We start from the raw sequence: 8,765 nt of genomic DNA, 5'->3' as shown, positions 1-8,765 counted from the left end.
ATTTTTTTCTATTCATTTTTCATTCATCTCTTAGCCACAATAATGCAATAATATATATATATATATATATGTGTGTGTGTGTGTGTATATATATATAGCTGATGTAGTAAATATATCAACCTTTCAGAATATTTTAGTAATGAAATAGATGAACTATAGTAAGAACAAAAACTTGCAACAACTTTGCCGCTTCTGATCGATAGTCATCTCGATGAAGTATGGGTGATGCAGTGCAAGCATCCAGTCCTCAAGGGTCTATACTACCACCTATTATAGAGGACCCGTAATGATTCAATGACCTGATTCGATAGGTCCAAGTATTGACCAACACCGTCCAGCATTTACAGCAAACCATAGAGCAATGACAACCCCCATAACATGCTCCTCAAACTGTGCGCTCTCTGTATAGCCAGCAAAATTGCTTCCAGAGAATCCCCCTCGAGGTGCGCATTATTCTGCCCTGATCGATCGACAATCACCATCCCATCAAGGTCCAGGCATGAAGAATAATGCCAACATTCCCCGGTCTCCTCCAATGGAGCTTCGACTTTGGGCTACTCTCTATGTCTTAAAAAATCTCGTTGGGAGGAGGATCTGGAGCAAAAGGTTCGAAAGATCGAACGTCATTTGGATGAGATTCAAATGGACAGCCAAAAGAATGACGATATCCTCAGCTTCAATTTTTAATCATCTTTCTCTTGATCCATCCTCCAAGAATTAATTTTGGATTAGTTCAAGATGCCACAGATAGAGCCTTATAAAGATTGAGGATCAGAGATATCTTAATATTCTACATACTTTTCTTATGCACATATTATTTTTTAAAAACTATCTAATATTTATTTTTATAAATATAAAAAAATTACTATAATATATCTAAACATCCTTCAATAGAAAAACTTTCATTGTTAATAATTTATAATTTATGAATTTTTAAATTTTTTTTTATTTTTTTTAAATATTAGTGATAAAATTTTTTTATCATAAATAGTAGATTATTTATGATAAAAATATATTTTTTATCATAAATACATGTTATTTACGATGAAAATTGAGTTTTCATCATAAATAATTTATAATTTTTGAATTTTTTTATTTTTTCTCATTTATTAGTGATGAAAACTTTTCATCATAAATAATAGAGTATTTATGATAAAAATTAAGTTTTTATCACTAATATTCAATTATTGATGATGTTAATTTTTTATCATAAATAATTCATAATTTTTAAATTTTTTTATTTTCTTTCATATATTAGTGATAAAATTTTTTATCATAAATAATTGATTATTTACGATAGAATACTAGTTTTCATCATAAAAACTCATTATTTATAATATAATTTTTTCTTCATAAATAATTTATAATTTTAAATTTTTAAATTTTTTTTAATTTTTTCTCATATGTTAGAGATGAAAATTTTTTATTATAAATAATTAGTTTTTATCGCTAATACTTCATAATTTATGATGTATAATTTTTATCATAAATAATTTCTAATTTTTAAAATTTTCAAATTTCTTATTTTTTTCATGTATTAGAGATGAAAAAGTTTCATCATAAATAATTTAATATTTATGATAAAAATTTAGTTTTAGTCATCAATACTTGATTATTAATGACGTAAATATTTCATCATAAGTAATCTTTAATTGTTATATTTTTAAAATTTTTTAAATTTTTTAAATATTAGTGATAAAAAATTATCATCATAAATAACTAGTATTTATGATAAAAATTTAATTTTCATTACAAATACTTTCATTATTTATGATGAAAATATTTTCATCGCTAATATTTGAAAACTTAAAATTAAAATAAATATTTTATTATTTATGATGATTAGTTTCATCGTAAATAAGTTATAATTATGATAATTTTTTTTTCATCATAAATATAAATTTATTTATGATGATAAATAATTTTTATCATAAATAAATAATTATTAATGATGAATTTTAATTTTCATCATTAATATCATTATTTATGATGAAATAGATTTTCATCATAAATAAATTCATCGTAAAAAGTAGCATTTCTTGTAGTGCAACCAAGACCTTTACGGATGCCTCAATGTAGATAGTGAAATCTTCTATTTCAGATGGAATAATTAATTCTGAACCTATCCCTATGTCTTCAGCTCTTGAAAATTTTGTTCACATTCATCCATCCATTCAAACTCTACTTGCTTTTGAGTTAAGCGAGATAGGCCAGGGCATTGCAATATGAAAGAATCTCTTTACAAACCTTCGATAGTATGCAGCCATTCCCAAGAAGCTATGCACCTTAGAAATATTAGAAGATTGGCTCTTCTCAAATAGTGCCTCCACTTTTTTTGGATCAACAGGAACACCATCCTTGGAGATGGCATGCTCGAGAAAAGTGATACTATCCAACTACACTCAGAATTCTATAGCTTAGCATATAATTTTTTTTCTCTGAGAGTTTGCAATATTATCCTCAAATGTTCCTTATTGTCTTATAGACTCATTGAGTAGATCAAGATGTCATCAATCATGAACACTACCACAAACTGGTCTAAGTATGGTTTAAATACTTGGTTCATGAGATCCATGAAGGTTATAGATGCATTTGTTAAACCAAAGACATGACCAAGAATTCATAATATCCATATCTAGTTCTAAAGGCCATTATTGGCACATCCTCGGCCTTTATCTTTAGTTGGTGGGAGTCAAAATGAAGATTGATTTTTGAGAAGGTTTATGCTCCTTGGAATCAATCAAACAAATCATCAATCCTTGGTAAGGGATATTTGTTTCATAATGTTATCTTATTTAGTTCTTGATAGTGTATATAGAGCTGAAGACTACCATCTTTCTTTTTCATAAATAATACTAGAGTGCCCTAAGGAGATACACTAGGTCAGATAAATCCCTAATCCAACAACTCTTATGATTGCATTTTCAATTCTTTTAGTTCTATTGGAGCCATCCGATATGAACCATTGGATAATGGACTTGGAATCAAATCAATGGAAAACTTAATCTCTATATTAGGAGGTAATCCTGGCTAGGAATTCGAAACTTCACTGTTTTCTCAAAAAAATCCACAGTGGTATGCTATGCTGCTATGTAGTGCATCCCAAGAATCAAATCGAAGTCCTTCATCTCTAGGATTAGTAAATCTACTTTCATCTTTCTATCCTCAATATGCAGAATACAATCTTTGCAAATTTAGTTAACCAAGATGACAGCTCCACTTGGCGTAGAGACATAGAGATCAACTTTCAAGGGTATGAAGATATTGTTGAAAATTGTGTCCTAAAATCAATCGTGTGACGATTGAGTTTCTCTTTGTATATGAGTTATTGACTAATGAATAAAAATTATTTTAATATTTTTTCATCACAAAGTTATATCTTTCTTATAGAACTCTTGTGTTGTGATGAAGTCCTTAAAACTATGTTAGTGAACGATAAAGAGAGGATTTATTGTATAGTTCTGAAACATGTTTGCGATCAAATGATACATCATTACAAGACGATGACGTTTATCGAGTGGAGGTCATTGTGTGCTATATGGGTTGGTTGTCCTCTTAACCAAAGAGTGTGGTGACATTGATATGGCATACAAGTGAGATGTAGGAGTACATCATCACTAAATAAGTGACTCACCTGCTAAGCATTCTACTATCAAGACCTACTCGCGAAACATATAGATATAAATATCTCTCAGACCTGAGATCACTATAGTGACTTGCAAGCAACTCACTGTGCTTTGGTGTCGAACTATCTAAATTTCTAATGCAGTGATAGAAGGCTACTGGGTATAGTCAAGTACTTGTGAAGTCTGTGTATGGATCAAGATAGGATTAACCCCTCCAAATTATTGGAGCTGATGTATCACTGTATTTCAATTTAGTAAAGTCTTAGCTAGGGTAATCCATAAGATAAATTTGAAAGGTTGAAATACAATATGGATGAAACGATCTCGATTGACAGTTAACCTGAGATCATCCTAGAGTATTCAGGGTCCAAAGGATGAATTATATAGTAACCATGTGCATAGATTCTAGAATATTTTTTTATGATAATTCAATCTATTTGAATGTCGAAAACTATTGCTAGATGGTATCTCGATTAGTGTAGAAATTGATTCCTGTGCTACCGACTTAGTATTTGAATCTATGGAGTCATGCACAGAAGTCAGACACTGTAAAAAAGTATTAGCCTATGTTTATGTATCTAATTTAAAAGTACTTAACTTAATTGAACATATAAACTAACTTGATTGAGAATTGAGTTATGGGTCAAATAGAATTGAAGAGTTGACTATGTCTAGCTAGCACTACACATGAGGTTCAGATTCAATCTCGGAGATGAATAATTTCTGATCTATGATCCATAAAGCCTATGAAAGATTAAATTTAAGTATTGATTAATTTTAGATTAGATTTAAATTAAATTAGATTCAAAATTTTAAGTTAGATTTGATGTAAAAGTCTTAAAGAATTTAAGATTGACAGCCTTTCGAAATTATTTTAAACCAGCTTTGAATTGGATTCAAATTGGATTCTTTTTGGATGAGATATTAGGAGTCCTACTTACACTGAGATTCTCTCCTCCCTTGGACTGACTTCACCTAGCATGGTGCTGGTTGTGGGCATCCCATGTGGGTGTGAAAATCGGTGCATTGTGGGCGCCTTATATGGTTCCAATTCTATCTCATGCAAGAGTCTTTTTATGAGTATTGAACTGATTCAAAGCATGTTTGAATTAGAAGTTCTATACTTATTGGGTTATGACAATCATCTATAAATTGAGAGGATCTCTACCTATGGATGCATAGTAAATAAATCAGATTGAGAGAAGAGAGAAAGAGAGAGAGAGGTGTGAGAAGTGGGCGCACCTTCTCCCTTGGCGTCTCCCCTTGCTTGGCGCCCTCTTCCTCCTTATCGTGGGCCCTCTCTTGGGCATCTCCCTTGCTGCTATGAGGCATTACACCAGCACCTCTTCTTCCTCATTTGGTTAGATTGCAAAGGTGATTTGATTGGAGTTCATCCCACTTTCCTGCTTTTCTGGTGTGCATGCGAAGTAGAGGGTCTGCACTTCTAGGTCTCTACGAAGGTTGATTCCAGATTTTTGAAGATTTGATCCTCAATTTTGCTACTATCCAGGTAAGAATTTGATCCTTATTCATATAGATTTGTAAAAAATTTTTAGATACAATCCTGATTATCCAAAGAGAAATAGTTTCCCTTTCTTTCAATTGGTATTAAAGCCAGCCTTCAATACATGCATGCAGAACTGAATATTTTTGGATTATTTATATATTGTATATAATTAAAATTTTATATTAGATATTAAATTTAATTTAAATCTATTTAAATAAATTTTTGATCTGATTTTGATTGGATTAGATGATCCTAATCAATGGTTAATTAAGGTTGTCATAAGTTTGTTATAACAGAATTTTACTGTTGCTGAATTTTTTATGGAATAACAATGTGGTTTAAAATCTGTTTGAAATTTATTTTAACAAAATTTTAATATTATTATTTTGTTAAAAAAAGATACTTATTTCAGATTTGAATTGGATTCATTTTGATGGATATTTAGATTTAAACACTAACAAAATTCAGCACTATACCAAAACAGATTTAACCAGAAATTTAATCCTTATGCATTCATATTTGTATCTAATTAATTTTCTATATGATATTAAATCTAAAATTAATATTTTATAATCAGTATAAGATATATTTTAGATCTGATATGATGTATATGATGTATCAAATCTAATTAGATTAGATAATGAACATGATTGATATAATCAAGGACATGTTCATGATATAAACTATTTTATCAAAATTATATGTTGATGTGATTATATATATAATTAGATTTTAGATCTTAGTAGCTTAGTACTCAGATTGACGAGATCACTAGACCATCCAGTCATAAGAGATTGAAGAGATTAATCTCTCTTTTACCTATTCGATGGGTTCTCTTATGACGTGTAGGGATGTCATTGTGATCCAGTTTCATGAAGAAGAAAATGAATAGATTCTTATACAATATTTTAATCATAAATATATTTAGATTAGATCTAAAATAATTTATGATTTATTATAATAAAATAAATTTAGATATAAAATTATTTTAGAATCTGAATAGCATATTACATAAGATGTAATTGGTATGGATCTAAAAGCTATCATGATGCATGAGATGTATGTATGAAGTTTAGATCATATCCATGTATGTTTAATTATTGAACATATTATAAAAATTTATTTTTATGAATTGAAATATATGATATGCTTTATCTAAAATCCTGGTAGAATAGTTCTACAGACTGAAATATATGTTTCACACACTTAATTTTGAATTAAGCTTTGAATGATCTAAATTTGAGAATTAAAAATTATTAAGAAACCACATAAATCGATGGGAAAAGGGTTAGCTTGCATCAAATCCTTCTAATGGGTTAGACTTAGGATTGAAATATATATGGACTAAGTAGAGAAATTGGTTAAATCTAATCAAGTGTTGAATTAGATTAGGTCAGAATTTTTCTAAACCAACCTCAATAGTTGAAGTTTGATCAAGTCCATGTATTTGACCATAATAAATAGACCATGATCATGGCTCCATGGTTGAGCCCGAATCTTTTGGTGGATCAAATCGAAACTAATTAATTAGTTGGTGTCTAAGGTAAGTTTGACAGATTCGATCAAGTAGTTTTTAATTGGGAGCTACTCACTTAGATGTGTCTACGGCTAGTTAAAGGCACATCCCTCCCATTGATCTCACTTACCTAGCCAACATGGTAGATTATATTTTGATTAGATCACTAGTCGATTCATGCAGACCTATGCCATTAAAGTTAATCAGTGTGACTGATTTAGGTATCTTTAGAGCAGCTTGTGTCTAATCCTCTACACGACTTGATGAAGTCAGTGGGAGGATTTACAACTTGCAGATCTACTTCTTTTCTTATTCTCAAGTCAATGAAATCAAATCATCTAAATTATTAGGTCCATAAAATAATACAGTTATGGGATCACTTGTTCATAGCCTCCCATTAAGGTGCATGATAATGAGTCCAATATTCTAAATAGGTATTCAAGGAGCCACATGTCTGGTATCTATTACATATTAAAATTATCATTCATCATATGACCATCCTATTGTACTATCAGATCAATGCTCAGGTTAGCCAAGCCACACTCTGGTCTGGATATCTATTTGTTGGATGTACTTGATATTGTTATGTGAATAGTTGGACCTAACCAAGATTTTCAGTGGAGGCACCACACGCTTGCTAAAGGGATGCCTGGAGCAAAATCTAATTGCTAGAAGTTATTTAGAGAAATAATTAGTTATGAACCTACCCATAGATGCACTAGGATTGATCGAGCTACACTTAAGTTCAAATGCAGTCTGTGTAGATTCTAGTACTTGCTAAAGAATTAATGTAATTTTTTGAGTTGGAGGTAGAGGCTATCAATTCGTAAAAATAGTGGGAGAACTTTTAAACTAAAGTCTATATCTTTATGATTAAAAATAATTCATATATTAATAGACTTATATTTTTTCTTTCAGTTATGGCCAACACACTATCCTTTCGTATGCTGTTGGACAGTAACAAGCTCATCAGACCCAACTTCAATAGCTGGTATCAAAAGTTGAAGATCATCTTAAAGCATGAGAGGATTTTATACGTCCTTACAGATGAGATACTTGAAGAACCTACTGTCAATGCTCCTCATACCGTGAGAGATATTTACATAAAGTGGCTCAATGATCGAATAATTGGATAGCTATGAATGATGAACTTAGTCATAAGTTCGAAGATGCGTAGTCAGAGAAGATCATTCAAATATTGAATGAGTCCTTCAACACCTCTGAGGATATAGAGAGACACAAAACTTTCTGCACAGTGTTCAATGCCCATATGCAAGAGGGAACTTCAATCATCGATCATATACTGTATATGATTGAGCAGATTGAATGTCCTAGCAAACTTGGATTTTTGTTGCGTGAACAGTTAGACAAGGATACTATCCTCAATTTACTACCAAAATCTTACCCATCCTTTTTCAGTCATTATAGAATGACAAAGCCTGCAGTGAACTACTATGGTTTGCTAGGATTACTGTAAACTTTTAAGAAGGACCACCAACTCCGAAAAGAGTCAGTGAATTTAGTGGGAGGTTCATCTGCAGGTCATCGATTCTCTAGGAGAGAAAAGAAGAAAAAGATGCAAAAATCCCATATTGTCGATTTTAAACAGAGCGAATCATTAAAAATTGATAAGAGCTAGGCAGAATACTTCTTCTGTAAAAAATTAGGCCATTAGAAAAGAAATTATCCTGCTTATATAGCCACCCTTGATCCGAATAGGCTTAAGAACAAGAGAAAGAAGCAAATGATTGCTTCAAAAGATACTTATATGATTACTCTTTGTAATTTTTCTGTTTGTGATATTATTACCTGGGTATTGGATATTGAAAGTTCTACTAATATATGCAATTCATTGCAGAGACTGTAGGTAAGTAGAAAGTTTTGAGAGGGCGAGCGATTTCTTAATATTGGAGATGGAAGTCTTGTTCCAATTTTGGCCTTAAAAATTTTGCAGCTTGTCTTCAAGTCTAGTAGTATCATATTAGATGATTATCATTATTGTCCCTCCTTTTTGATGAATGCCATCTCTATAGGCCTTTTGGCCAAACTTGATTTCAAGTTTATAATAAAAGATGATTTTTATGATATCATTATGAATGAGACTGTAATTATGCAT

Source organism: Elaeis guineensis, chromosome 11, assembly GCF_000442705.2.
Source record: "Elaeis guineensis isolate ETL-2024a chromosome 11, EG11, whole genome shotgun sequence".
NCBI lineage: Eukaryota > Viridiplantae > Streptophyta > Magnoliopsida > Arecales > Arecaceae > Elaeis > Elaeis guineensis.
The sequence above is the reverse complement of the archived record's forward strand: the minus strand, read 5'-3'. Positions refer to the sequence as shown.